Here is a 14,314-nt window from a genome sequence, read left to right as displayed (position 1 = left end):
TTTGGGGTTCCATATTTCTCCTCTCTCAGTTCCACACAGGGTGTTCAACTAAGCTCCAACTTCTAATCCATACGATGCAGTTAGAAAGAAGGAAGAAAGCCGCACAAAGACATAGGACGGAAATAGCTACACCCTGAGGAATGTATCTGTTGCAGCACTCTCCCCCTCTTCACAGCAGAGAAGTCAGGCACCAATCAGTTGCATTTCTGCGCCACTCAATACCAATCAGCACTGACTGAGAATGTCCCTGTTTCAGACCCTTAGGTGAGTACAGTGGGGTGACAGTGATGGATAAGATATGGCCTCTACCCATGCCAAGAGGCAGTATGGGGCTGTGGGAATACCATGGCCTTGGGTTCAGCCAGTCCCTATTCTCACTAGGTGTATGAACTTCAACTCATTATTTGATGTTTCCTTATCAGTAAAATGTAGATGAATAGTAGTACCATCTGAAGGGGTTGTTTGATGAACAAACAAGATAGTCCTTTTCAAGCACTTATCAGGGAGCCTGACAAATAGGACAACCTTTAATAAATATTAGGTACAATGAATTATCCATCAAAGTGAGCTCAATCTATGAGGGAAAACGATACAGGCGACCAAGTTAGATCATCTGGGATGTTCTCTATCAGAGAGAGGGCATTCTGCCTGAAGGATTGAGAGGAGGCTTTGCAGAGTGAAGACATTTAAGTTAGAAACTGAATAATGATCATTTTGGCAGTTAGTCAAAAAAAAAAAAAACTCACTGTGCGTCTCCTTTGTTGTTTGTTCAATACCACGAGTATGAGAAGAGAACATGAGTTTGATTTTTAATAAATCTCAAGTCTTTTACCAACACTTGGGGGACAGAGTGCATTCAATGACTTAATTAGATATAGTCTGTAAACATGTATATGTTAACAAAAAGGATATATTTCTCTGAAACGGTCAAGGGAACAACACTATTATCTGTTTCCAACTTTACTTATGCAGATGTAGAGAGTCATACTAGGGCTCCACTATATCCACCCAACAGAGAGGTGAGAATGTTCCTCCGTCTTATTGTGGTCTTATGATCATTGAATAGGCACCATTCTAGAGAATGGCCACTACCCTGTGCTCCCCCTCCCTAACCTATGGAAGAGGGCAGTGCAAAGAAAGGGAGTCTGACTACTTTTCAGAGACTCTCGGTAATATCAAGAGACTCATATATCCCAACCAATTTCCAAGACTCATTGGACTGATGTATTTATAGGATGATGGAGGAGTAGGGTATCAGAAATAATCTAAGTTCTTAATAAATTGGTGGTTTATTTAGGAGACATAAATTTACAGGAAGCTAATGGGCACAATTTATTGAGCACCTACTATGTTTCCAGAACTCTACTGGGAGGTTTCCATACATTATCACATATAATCCTCAGAGCAATCCCACAAGGAACATGCTATTATTATTCCCATTTTACAGATGAGACGAGAAACTCAGAAATTATAGATTCCTAAATGTCCTTTTTAAGCCATAAATGTTGGCTTCAAGAACAGCAAAGTACTCAGGTTGGTGTTAGTAAGAGTTTTGTGGTATAAATATAATAGGCAATTACATAAGCATCAAAGGACAAGAAGTGAGTGGTATGCCTTAAAAAAGAGGAGTACCAGGGATAACTGACTATTCCACATCTTTGCTTCTCTCTCTCTCTCTGTCTCAGTCAGAATACAGCCTGGGCCTAATGCTTCTATCTTTTAACTTAAGTCTGTCTGTCAAGCACTTGGATCGGATGTTGTCTTAGTCCATCTGGGCTGCTACAACAAGAATTTCACTGACTGGATAGTTTAAGCAACAAACATTTATTTGTCATAGTTCTGGAGGCTGAGGAATCCAAGGTTTAGGTGCTTGCAGATTCTGTGTCTGGTGAGTGCCCATTTCCTGTTCATAGATGGCCATCTTTTCACTGTGTCGTCACGTGGTGGAAGGAGCAAGGGCACTCTCTAGGCCTCTTTTATAAGGGTACTAATCTCCCTCCTGAGGGCTTGTCCCTCATGCCATAATCACCTCACAAAGGCCCCACTTCCACATACCACATATTGGGGATTAGATTAGGTTCAAACATGAAATTTGGGGGGACAGAAACATTCGGTCTATATCAGGTGTCCAGCCATGAAATGATCAGTTAAAGAAAGAGGGTTGAGCTTATGCAGCTGAAGAGAGCTACACCATCTCCAGCGGTATCGTGGAGCTGGGAAGTGGCAGTGACAGAATCCTAAGCCACATGTGTCCCAATTCAGAAACCCACATTCTTTCCATTACTTTATAAAAAGAAAGCAGGGAAGAACAGGTTTTATGTAAGACATTCAGTTTTCTATCCACAAAGTAGGCCCCAGATGTTATAAGTCCTGAGGAAGAACACTTTAGGAAGCAGCTCAAAAATCGTCCAGTCTAAATTCCTTATTTTGTAGACCAACTGACTAGGCAAAGCAATATTCTTAATGTTTATTTAAAAGATACCTGGAAAGGAAAAAGATGTAAGTCTTCTCTTGGAGGCATAAATCATCTTATAGCTTTCAAATATCGTGGGGTTCAGGCAGGGTAAAGAGGGAGGTTAGTAATGGAGAAACATTTAAGCTGCTATGGCAGTGTGTTTAATCTGCCCATAAATCAAGTATTTAGTTAACATTTTACTTTGATGTTGAAGCCTAAGTTGGTGAGAGAGTTAAAGTTATCTTCTTTTTCCCTAAGTTAGAAAATATTTTGGCAACTTTGATCCCTGATCCTGACATAAAGATATTGTATAGAATGTTTAAAATTTTTGTTCATAGATTCCTTGTGAAAGGTGTTGGGACATAATCTCAGAGAAGCATTAAGGCAAAATCATACGGATGTTCCTGGCACTTTTCTGAGTTCCAAATTTCAATAATCTGAATGTTTTCATGAAATACGAATATGAATCAAGATGAAGTACTATGCAAATAATTATTTTTGAGATGATGCAGAAACAAAAACATAATGATTTTAAACTGATGCAAAATTGTATGAAACCCATAATTTCAATAATATAAAAAATATGTACCAGGGAAAGGTGCAATCTACACAATTGAACATAGTCGTTTAACCATGAAGACTCTATGGTGACCTTCTGTAGGACAGTATTACTTTTATTGATCATCACATTATATCACTAATAATGGCCAAATATTATTGAGTGATTACTTTATTAGTGCTTTATTTACATTGTTTAGCTTAACTTTAATTAGGAAGTTATTATTATAAGTCATCCTTTGTAGATAAGAAACTGAGAAGAGATGAAGCAAATAGCTGGAGATTAGATTCTAAGAGGTCTTCTCCAGAGTAAAAGTTCCTAAGAAGGAATGATAGTGATAACACTGGCAGCTAACTATTACGTATTTAGTATTTGCCAGGCACTGCTCTAAATACTTTACATTGACTCAAAATTTTCAAATCAATCCTATGAAGTACTATTATATTACTTTTTATAGGTGAGGAAACCGAGGCTCAGAAGCCAGGTTCCCAGTGAATATGGGACAGACTCAGGAGTCTTACAGTTTAGCCCCAAAGTCTGCATTCTTATCTGTTTACTGCTCTCGTCCCAGGGCTTAGTGAAAGTAGCAAAGAATGAATCAACAAAGAGAAAGTACAAAGGCAAAGCTAAAATACACATGATAAATCCAAAATAACTCCAACATTCCAGCCTGGATGAGTGGGAGAAGGTGGTTTTATTGACTACTAGGGGTGGTTAATTTGAGCAAAATTTTAGATAGCTTTGAAATATTTTGAGTGGAATGTCCTGGTTGGGAAATATGGGAAAGTAATCGGCGTGACTCCATATAGATCTGAGAGCATAAAGACAGAGTTGAGAGAATTTCTGGTTTGTAAATGGGCACGCAAGAAGCTTGGAAGGCACCACATCATCCTAACAACAAGTAGAACTCTGGACAAACTGAGGAATCAGTGACTCTTTTTTGATCCAGAAGAGAAGTGAGGTCTCAGGGCAGACTGCTGTCCCCAAATTGGTGGAACCAACAGGCAACTGCAGAGATTCACAATTTACTGGAGCCCCCACCCCAGGAACCAACATCAGGTACGAAAAGCTGAACTGTGATGAGTTGCTGGAGGCTCAAGGTAAAAACTGAGAGAGCTAGACAACTCCAGGGGGACCCAGTCATAAGGAGACCCCCACACTTTTGTGAATTTTACCTCTTGGATCTCAACCAGTTTCTCAGAATTATTGTTGAAGAAAAATTCCCTCTGCTTCCTGCAGGAGGAGGAGAGGAGAAACCACTTTGAAATGTACCAGCATATTTTGTTTTCTAAAGACCTTCCCTCAGGAGAAGCTATTTAACCAAAGCCTACACTTCTGGGTTTTTTTTTTTTTTTTTTTTACCAGAGCCTAAGTTACCCAGGGAAAGGGAAATAGCGAGCTTCAGCCCCCTCTAGCCTTCCATGTGGGACAAGGGAATTACCCAATTCCAGCCCCCTCTAGCCATCCTGTCCCACCTAAGGGTGTGAGAGGGGAACTGAGAAGCACTTACGAGGTTCACTATCCAGGGGCCACAGTCTCACTGAAAGGTTGAGAGCTGCTCATAGAACCATAGAATCCTTCCCCTCACGCCACATCTCACTGCCACATTACTAAAACCCTCTTTTTGACATTTCCTTTCACCCAATACATCATGTCCAGATATCGAGAAAAAATTACAAGCCATACTAAAAGAGACAGAGTGAGCTTTAGAACTGGACTCAGATATGGCAGAGATGTTGGAATTATTGAAGTGGGAATTTAAAACTACTCTGTTTAAGATGCTAAGAGGATGATGGACAATGGATAAGGCAGACAGCATGCAAGAGCAGATGTCAATGTAAGCAGAGAGATGCCCTGTCCCCTCGCAATTAGAGCGAAGCAGGGAAGAGTGTGGCTTGGTATTAAAGTAAATAGGTATAAATGCTTTGCTGTTGATATTGACCTATTGTCACACACAGTTTATTACCCTTTTATAGTTGGCTCTATGATCCTGGGGCTATGACTTTCCAAACTCAGTTCCCTGTAGTCCCCTGACATGCAGCTTCCCTAAAGTTTCCGTCACTGAGAGTCACTAGAGAGATGTGAACACGGGAGGAGTGGGAGGGGACTTTCTTTCTAGTTTCCATTAGTGTCACTGTGTGTCACACTGTTGGCTCCATCCTCCAGCTGCTCTAGGCTCTCTGGGTTCTAGCCTTGCTTCAGACCTCAGTGGTGGCAGCAGCAGCTGGGCCCGGCTCCCGTGGCAGAAGTGTTAAGTTTGTCTTCTGAGCAGCCATTGGGCTGTACCCTCTCCTCAGAGGTCTAAGTGTCAGTCCTGTAGCCCCCTTTTGCTCAGGTGTCTATTCTGACAACCTTGCCACTTTAAAAGAAAAATTCTTCCAGCCCTCCTGGGGCTTAATGTTAATGTCTCAGGGACCTCAACATGCCCTTTGTGACCTTTCAGCCTTCCAACAACTCTGTAACCAAAAATTTTTTTGTGTGTGTGCATTAAATCCACTTTATTTGAAATACAGAGTTTTCTGTTTTCCTAACTGGATGCAGTGATATAGCTCTTGGCACCAGGAGTGGTCCCAGAAGCAGATCCTTAAGTAAACAAGTGTTCAGGCAGATTGAGTTGATGTTTTTTTAATGGTCATAATTTGCTGAGACGGAAAGGACTGGGATGAGCATGTTAAGGGGTTTGAGAAGAAAGACAAAGGTCCGGAATCATCAAAAACCAAAGGAGGAGCCACTAGAGACAACTAACAGGGCCCAGTTGCCCTTTTCCATGTTAGATTTATATAGGCCTGTTCTGCAGAGTTTTGCACACCCTTCATGTGCCTTCAAGTAGAAGTTTTTCAGAGTACTTCCAAGGTGTTCACAATCTAGTACCTTTTGAATTCTTAGATGATACAGTCATTCAAAATGTAATGCTCAGCTGCATATCCCTGTTTGCACACTGCTGTGAACTGGGTTTTACAATTTTCATTCCTTTTGTATTTTATGGATTCTAGACTGTAACCCACTCTTTTATTGTCATGTTTCCAGTTTTTCATTTTTCATGTTCATTTTACCTAAATGATACATGCATATACACATGCAAAATTTTTTTCTACGAAACCTCTTAAGAAAAACAGCAGCATTTGCTTTCCCACTTCTTCCTACATTTGCTTCTCCCTAGAAGCCACTGCTGTCAACTTCCAAAACTTACTATGTTGTGTTTTATCTCTCCATCTCTAAGTAACATGCATGTATTCCTGACTTGGCTTTTCCTTGGGCATGTCTGTTGACTTCCCATTTTGAAGGAGAAGAATTTGGGGCAGTCATTACCACACAAAAAAATCACCTCTCCCTTGTTGCCAAAATAGTAATAAATATTAGAGTAATTTGTATTATTATAACTATGTAAGTGCTACTTACAGATGAGCCATGTAGTTTGTAATGCTTTTTTTTATCTTTACCTGAACAATTTTGTTTTTCCCTAGGATTAAATACTGGCTTTTAAAAACCTAGCTTGGTTTTGTCTTTATACTTAACAACTAATTCAATGCCCAAATCATCACTAGTTGTCTAATTCCCCACTTAAGACATACAGATGCATCAAGTATCCCATCAATTTTGTCTTGTAGAGAAATCTCTCCTTGAGGCTTGGACTTGCTCCAGAATGACCTGGGTGTGCTCTGCATCTGGGGCAATCTGTTGTGTTGCTTTTTTGTAACTGCTGTAGCAAATTACAGAAGTTCCCCCTTACCTGAGCAGGAATATGTTTCAAGACCCTCAGTGAATGCTTGAAACCTCAGCTAGTACTGAACCCTATATATACTGGTTTTTCCTATGCTAGCAGGTGGGTAGCCTATACAATGTGGATGTGCTAGACAAAGGGATGATTCACATCCTGGGCAGGATGGAGGGGAACGGCATGAGATTTTTATCCTGCTCCTTAGAAGGGCACTCCATTGAAAACTTGTGAATTCTGAACTGTTTATTTCTGGACTTTTCCATGTAATAGTTTTGGACCACAGTGGACTGTGGGTGACTGAAACTGCAGATAAGAGGGGGGCGACTGTACCACAAACTGAGTGGCTTAAAGCAACAGAGGTTTGTTTTCTCTCAGTTCTGGAGGCCAAAAGTCTTTATCACTGGGCTGAAATCAAGGTGTCAGCCTGGCTGCTCTCCCACGGAGACTGGAGGAGAGAATCTGTTCCTTGCCCTTTCCAGCTTCTGGTGGCCACCACATTCCTTGGCTTGTGGCTGTATCCCTCCAGCCCCTCCTTCCTCCTCCTTCTTCATATTGTCTTCAGAAGCTTGTAGGATATTCTCTTAATCCCTAGTAATCTGAAATTTTACAGTGCTCTGTTCTGGGTGGGTGTACTTCTAGCCATTTTACTGACACTCAGTAGCTTTTAAAAAATATGAAGATTAACTTTCTTCAGTTCTAGAAAATTTACTAGTTTTTAAAATTAATGCTCTTCCTTTCCTGCCCCTTTCACTCTGCCTTGTCTGTTCTTTCATTCTAGAATTCCTACTACTCAGATGTTGAACGTCTTGATTTGACACTCTGATCCCCCCCCCACTTTCTCCTTTTTTCCATCTCTCTGTGTTTTCTCTCCCTCCAGTTTTAAATCCCCCCTTAAAATGAAGGCACAGGTGGCATAGTCAGGGTTTGCAGAGCACAGCACAACCTTCCTAGGGGTTGGGAAATATTTACAATCCTAGCGCTAGTACTTTATCTTCAGTTCCAGGGTTGGGGAAGGAGCTGGGTTGGAACAGAGCCTTAGTAATGCCGTGCAGTAGTGTACCAGCTCGGAGTGCCCTCCTGGCTCCTAGCTGTTAAAAATATGATTTCTAAGATCAAGAACTTCTACATCTGCTCATCTCCCCCAAACCCTTACCCTGTGAATTTATACATCTTATATTCATAGGGGGCCTGATTTTTGCTTACCATGCTCATTAGTCCCATGAGAGATTGTGAATGATATTTATATGATGATCAGTAAGTTCATGGTTCACTTAAGACCTGTGCTACAGCTTGAACAGTTATAGCTGGGTAATGAAAGATCTTAGTTTGCCACAGGCAGTTACTGTTGTCCCAGCATTAATTATTGATAGCTCACCTTTGACTTTCATAAGTGTACCTAGCTACTTATGCCTGCGTGTGAACTAGAACTGAGGGCACCTGGACACACCAGATAAAACCTAGATTTACTCAGCTGCAAAAGGCTTCCTTGAAATAAAGAATACTTCAGAGTTTCAAGAATCAGAAGTTCATGTTAATTATTTAACCAATAGCTCTGGTGGTGGTGGTGACATATCTCAGTGATATTATTATAATTAAAAGAGTAATGCAGAATAATATTTAACTATTTTTTACTACTTTATGTGTCATGTAAGCTAGTCTAGGATTAGAAAGAACAAAGACCAATGTAACTTTAGATGGACTCAAGAAAACCACTCTCAAAAGCTATATTAGAATGAATCAAAGTCTATATTCAATAACTACATAATATTTAATTTTCTTAGGAAATGATTACCACAAAACCTCAGTAAAGTGTTTACTGAAAGATTTCAAAATGGTGATTGTATTGAAATAGGTCATGTGTTATTTGTATAAAACTTGCAATAACCTGGAAGTGGGCCATCATATGAGAATAGATAAAATTATTGAAAGGAGAATAAATAAAAAAAAAAATAGTTATACTGTAGCTTTATCAAATTGGCTTTTGAATTTAAGATTAATTCAATGAGATTAATGGTCATATACATGGACTTGACTTTTTTTTTCTTTTTGGACTTACAATCCAGAAAACATTCTCTGTGCGGCTGGCACAAACATCACACAAAACCAGAACTTGTTTATTAGCTTAAACTGCATGCTAAATGGAAATTAAAAAAAAAACTCCTGGTTCACACAGCTGTGTGAAAGATTGTTCAGGTAAGCTATTTAACACAGTAATATCTGTCAACAAATATGAAGAAATCTTCTTAAAAAAAAGTGAATCAGAAAAAACAAACAAACAAACAAAAACTAACCAAGCTCTTTCTTATGTAAGCATTATATTTCTGGTCTACCACTCACCCGGAAATCCAGGAATTGCAGTAATCTTGGTGGTATCCAGTTACCTTAGGGTAGATCACTGTAATCTCAAAACAATTAATATTTGTTCACTGTAATGTCAAAAATAAATATCCTCCTAGGATGCCTTGTCTGGGATCTGAGTTGCAGGGACAGGAAGCAAAGAATGCTGAAAAATAACTTAAGGAATAAATATTTTTCCAGAGTCTAAATTCAGGCCTTGGGAAAGTAGGCACTAAAAGAAAGCTAGAGTGAAGTTTACTCCTCTATCTATAAAAGAGAATTCAAAAGGAACCCCACTTCTGCTCCAAAGCTCAAATAAGAATAAATAGAAAAGGTTTAGGGGAGTCACGAGCTATTTGTGTGACACACAGAAACTTCCTTCCTTACAGGGCTATTCTAAGGCACACAATACTCAAGCTATTGATTATTTCCAAGTCTGAGGGGTTCTGGGGCTTCTTGAGCAGTTTTTATTTATTTATTTTAACATTAACTTTACTGATGTCAACGTTATATACAAAAAAATGCACCCATTTAAGTGTGCACATCGTTGAGTCTTGCCCAATTAATATACCTTTAAATCTACTCTAAATCTACCACCACAAACAAAATATGGAACATTTTTGTTTCCCTAAAAGTTACCTCACAGCCCTTTGCAGTCAGTCCACTTACACACGGCCAGTGCCTGGCAACCACTGGTCTGCTTTCTCTTGGTTTAGATTGCTTTGCCTATTCTGTAATTTCATATAAATAAAATCAAGCCAAGACAAGCTCTCATGTGTTTAGTGTCTTTCTTCAGCATCATGTTTTTGAGATGTAAAATGTTGTGCATATCAGTAGTCTGTACCTTTTCATTGTTATAGAGCAGCTTATTGCACGGATTTACTGTATTTGTTTATCCATTCACCAAGGGATAGACATTTCAGTTGCATTTTTGGCTAGTCTGAAAATAGACACCCTAAACACCTGTGGACAAATCTTTTCACTTCTTTCAGATAAATATCTAAGAGTGGAATTGCTGGGCATATGGTGGGTGGACATTGAACTTTATAAAAAAATAGCCGCACGGTTTTCCAAAGTAGTACCACTTTACATTCCTACTAACAGTGTATGTGAATTCCAGTTGTTCCACATCCTCAGAAACACTTGATACTGATAGTCTTTTAGGTTTTAGTCTACCTAGTGGGTGCAGTGCTGTTTCCACATGCTTTAGTTTTCACTTACTTCATGACTAATTTTTTGGGCATCTTGTTCTTATTGGCCATTTGCATTTTTTGTGAACTGTTTAAATCCTTTCCCTATTTTTATTGGGCTGTCTTTGTACTATTTAGTTGTAAGAGTTCTTTATACATTCTAGATACAAGTACTTTGTTAGATAAATGTGTTGAGAATATTTTCTCCCATTCTGTGGCTTGCATTTCCATTTCCTTAAATGGTGTTATTATATGAGAATAATTTTTAAAACTTTGATGAGGTTTTATTTATCAATTTGCTCTTTTATGAATAGTACTTTTTATGTTCTAAAAAGTATTTGCATAAGCCAATAAGCAAAGATTTTTTCCTATGTACTCTTCTAGAAATTATATAGTTTTAGCTTACACATTTAGGTCTATGATCCAATTCAAGTAAATTTTTGTGTATGGTGGGAGGTAAGTGTTGAGGATCATTTGTTTTTAAATGAATAGCTACTTGTTCTAGCACCATTTGTTGAAAGTCTCTCCTTTTCTTCATTACATTATCTTGACATCTCTGTCGACTGAAATAAAATGCGCAGCCTAAAAGTTGAGAATTATGTTTTAATCAGTGTGTTTTCTTAAGACTCAAGCCCAGGACTCAGCATCTCAGATGGCTCTAAGAGTCTGTTCCAAAGTGGCAAGGTAGAAGCCAGGGTATATGAATTTTTTTCAACAAAGACCAGGTGGTCAGAACATCAAAAGATTACTGTTAATTAAGGAAAACTAGATGTCTCAACTTAAGGTATTTAGCAGTTTTCTATGTATGGGGAGACGTAAAGATCTGGACTCATTGAAATTATTCCTTTGATATATACCTAGCTATCTAGGACCAGAATCCTATTCTTTCACAACCTGAGTTCCCTCAGGGGGCATTGCTAGGGGTGGCTGCAGAGGCCAGGCTGCCTGCTTGTCTGCGTCTTGAGTTCCCTCTGCTCACTATTAGGGGTGGCAGTTAGCGGCTGATGACTTGATGGCCACAGCATTCTTTGTTTACTGATATGGTTGGCAATATTTTTCATTCACAAACATAAGAGGAAGGCATCACCTTTCCTGTGACAAATTCTGTTCAGCCAACTCATTCCTCAATGGGAGACAGATACAAAAATACCAAGATAAACTAGGTGTTCTTTCTCTTTTCAAGGAACTTAAACTCCAGAAGATCACATAGGGAAAAGTTAGACAAACTTTTGAATAGAAGAATAAAAAGGAGTTATCAGATAAGTCAAACCAATTTGATTGGGAAATCTCCAATGCAAATGACTTTTAACCCGGCTTTATATATTTTGACAAGTGGAACAGGAGGGAATATAATCTGAAAAGATTAATGCCTTGCACAGGGAGAAGCAACATAGGGCATGTTTAGATTGGGTGTAGTGTGTGAAGGGACATAGTCCAGGGAGGTAATTATGAAAAAAAATAGGATCTAATTATGTATTACTTCAAACGCCATTTTAAAGAGTTTGCATGAAAGGAGGCTATTGATAGTTCTGAGTATTAAAGCATAAAGATCAAAGTTGTGTTTTAAAAAAATCCCCTAGCCTTGTGTAAGAAGATTGTGAGGTATGTGTACATGGGGTGGAAGGTAGGAGTTCTTCCAGTGGAAATATTCCTTTGAGTAGGAAAATATAAATATTCAAAATCAGAGCAGTGGAATCAAAATGGAATTGAGATTGTTACCACAAACCAGCCTCTGTGCCCCCAAAACTGGATTGAGGCTTGGAGGCAGAGTTTTGGGAGAATCAGAAAAGAACAGCTTTGTTTCTTTGCCAGGCAAAGGGGAGTTACAGCAGGCTGATGCCTTAGAGACTGTGAATCTGTCTTGGGGTTGGGGCTTGAGGTTTTATAGAAAAACTGGATGGAACAGAAAAGGTGGTAACAATCAGGGTGTTTTACAGGGTGCTGCATTCCTCTTAACCTCAATGAATCTTCCTGATATCACGGAGGAACTCTGGAGGGTCGGCCCATTCTTCTGAGATTATTGACCCATTACCTCCTTCCTGGAGCATAGCCTCTGGGTTAAAGCTATTCTTGGTAAAGGATGTATAGAGAAGGGAGAGCATAAGGGAAAAGTTTGGGAGTTGTTTAGCACAAATACAGTAAGGGAAAAAAAGCAAGTTGCAGGATTTCTTAGTCAGAATGAATCAACAAACAGTTTTAGCATCAGGGGAGCCAATTTGTTAGTTTGTCTCCTATTACTTCGAAATGGAAAAGAAGAGACCATGCTCAAACCCCTAGTTATCTGTGTATTGTATTGTTAAGGTACAGGCAGCAGCGCTTTTCTATTTCTGGTTAGTTGGAAGAATGGGTGGCCAGGAAAGGAAACTAGTACTTGTTGAGGATTTACCAGGTGTCAATCACACTTAACAACTGCTGACTTACTGAGTCCGCACAACATCACTCTTAAGTAGCTATGACTCGCTCCATTCTACAGGTAAGGTGGGGCTCAGATAGATGAAGTAACCTTCTAGAAGTCACATTGCTGGAAAAGAAGCAAAGCTGAGAGTCAAGCCTAAATCTGCCTGACCAAAACATTGTTACTATAACGCTGAAAATAATAAAGTTCTCTCCAAAAGGGATTTATTTATTTACTTATTAATTAGCAACAGATTGAGGAGATGGCCAAAAGAACAGGGAGATGCAAGTGTAATTAATTCTAAGTTTACAAGACTTTTCTGTGGGTGTTAGTTTACAGGTAATGTTAATTTTACCCCAATAATCAAATATGGTGTTAGTTTTCTCACCATTGGTAGTATTCAGTAAAGAGATTTTTGTATTTTATATCATTTCTTGTGAAAGAGATGTTGAACCAGCCAAATATTTATATAAGCAAATATTTAACTGTTTATCTTAGCTCAGGCTGCCATAACCAAATACTGTAGATGAGTGACTTAAACAGCAGACACAGTTTCCCACACTTTTGGAGGCTGGGAAATCCAAGACCAAGGTGCTCACCAGTTTGGTTCCTGGTGAGAGCCCTTTTCCTGGCTTGAAGATGGCCACTTTCTCTCTGTGTCCTCACGTGGTAGAGAGAGAAAGTGAGCTCTCTGGTGGCTCTTCTTAAAAGAATACTAATCCTGTCAATCAGGACCCCACTCTTATGACTTCATTTAACCTCAATCACTTCCTTACTCCAAGTACAGTCACTTGGTGGGGGGAGGTTAGAAAATCAACATGAATTGGAGGGACACAATTGAGTCCATAGCAGTTCCTGTAACAAAATTCAAAAAAGTATTTATCTACTCAGCTTATTATTCAGCAAAACAAACAAAACAGCCATGGCTTAAGAGAAAATACACCTAAGAAAAAAACCAAGATAATATTGTTTGTGAGAGTTGCCTGATTACAAAGAGTTCCAATAAGCCAAACATCCAAAGTGAACATGCCCACTATACGATTTCCAGTGAAGTCAGTGCCAGAGACAGATAATGTGCCCTGTTAATGTCAATGAACTACTATGAAGAGGAATATTTGAAGCAGATGATTTTCTCAGAAATGCTTATCCTTAACAGAAATTATGAACACAGCTTAAAGTTTTCTTTATTAATACGACATGAAGTTTGTTGAAAATTAATACAGTATTTATTGTATAAATATTATAAAATACTCATAATAGAATAAAATCCAACAACCCAGAGATAACCATGAATAACATCTAGATGTGTTTCCTTCCAGAATTGTTTGTCCCCATAGTTTTATGTGATCTGTGATCTTCAGTGCTTTTAACATTCATGTCGCAATAGTTGTGAAAATATTTTCATGTTGGCAAATGTCTATCTATGACATTTTAAGTTGCTGGAGAGTATTTTATTATACGGAAATACCATGACTTTTGAGCAGTACATAAGGATTTCCATTTCCCACATTCAAGCCCAAATTGAGAGTTTTCAGTAAAGTCTTTGTTTATTTGATTGGTTTACTTTTCATTTCCTTAAATAATGAGGCTTAATTTTTTATGTACTTATCAACCATTTGGTTTTTTCTCACAGACTGTTAATTCATTTCCTTTGCCTAGT

At 38.8% G+C, this 14,314-nt stretch overlaps 1 protein-coding gene across 1 annotated transcript in view; it reads left to right on the top strand.

Moving 5' to 3' along the window:
* Window positions 1–14,314, top strand: part of C2H4orf17 (chromosome 2 C4orf17 homolog) — an 86,259-nt gene that overhangs the window by 202 nt on the left and 71,743 nt on the right. Inside the window, exon 2 of the mRNA XM_074343379.1 lies at window positions 30–264. The gene's annotated coding sequence lies outside the window, so the exon portion shown is untranslated. The remainder of the gene's footprint in view (window positions 1–29; window positions 265–14,314) is intronic.

Source organism: Camelus bactrianus, chromosome 2 (assembly GCF_048773025.1).
Source record: "Camelus bactrianus isolate YW-2024 breed Bactrian camel chromosome 2, ASM4877302v1, whole genome shotgun sequence".
NCBI lineage: Eukaryota > Metazoa > Chordata > Mammalia > Artiodactyla > Camelidae > Camelus > Camelus bactrianus.
Note: the sequence above shows the minus strand (reverse complement) of the source record. Positions and strands in the feature narration are given on the sequence as shown.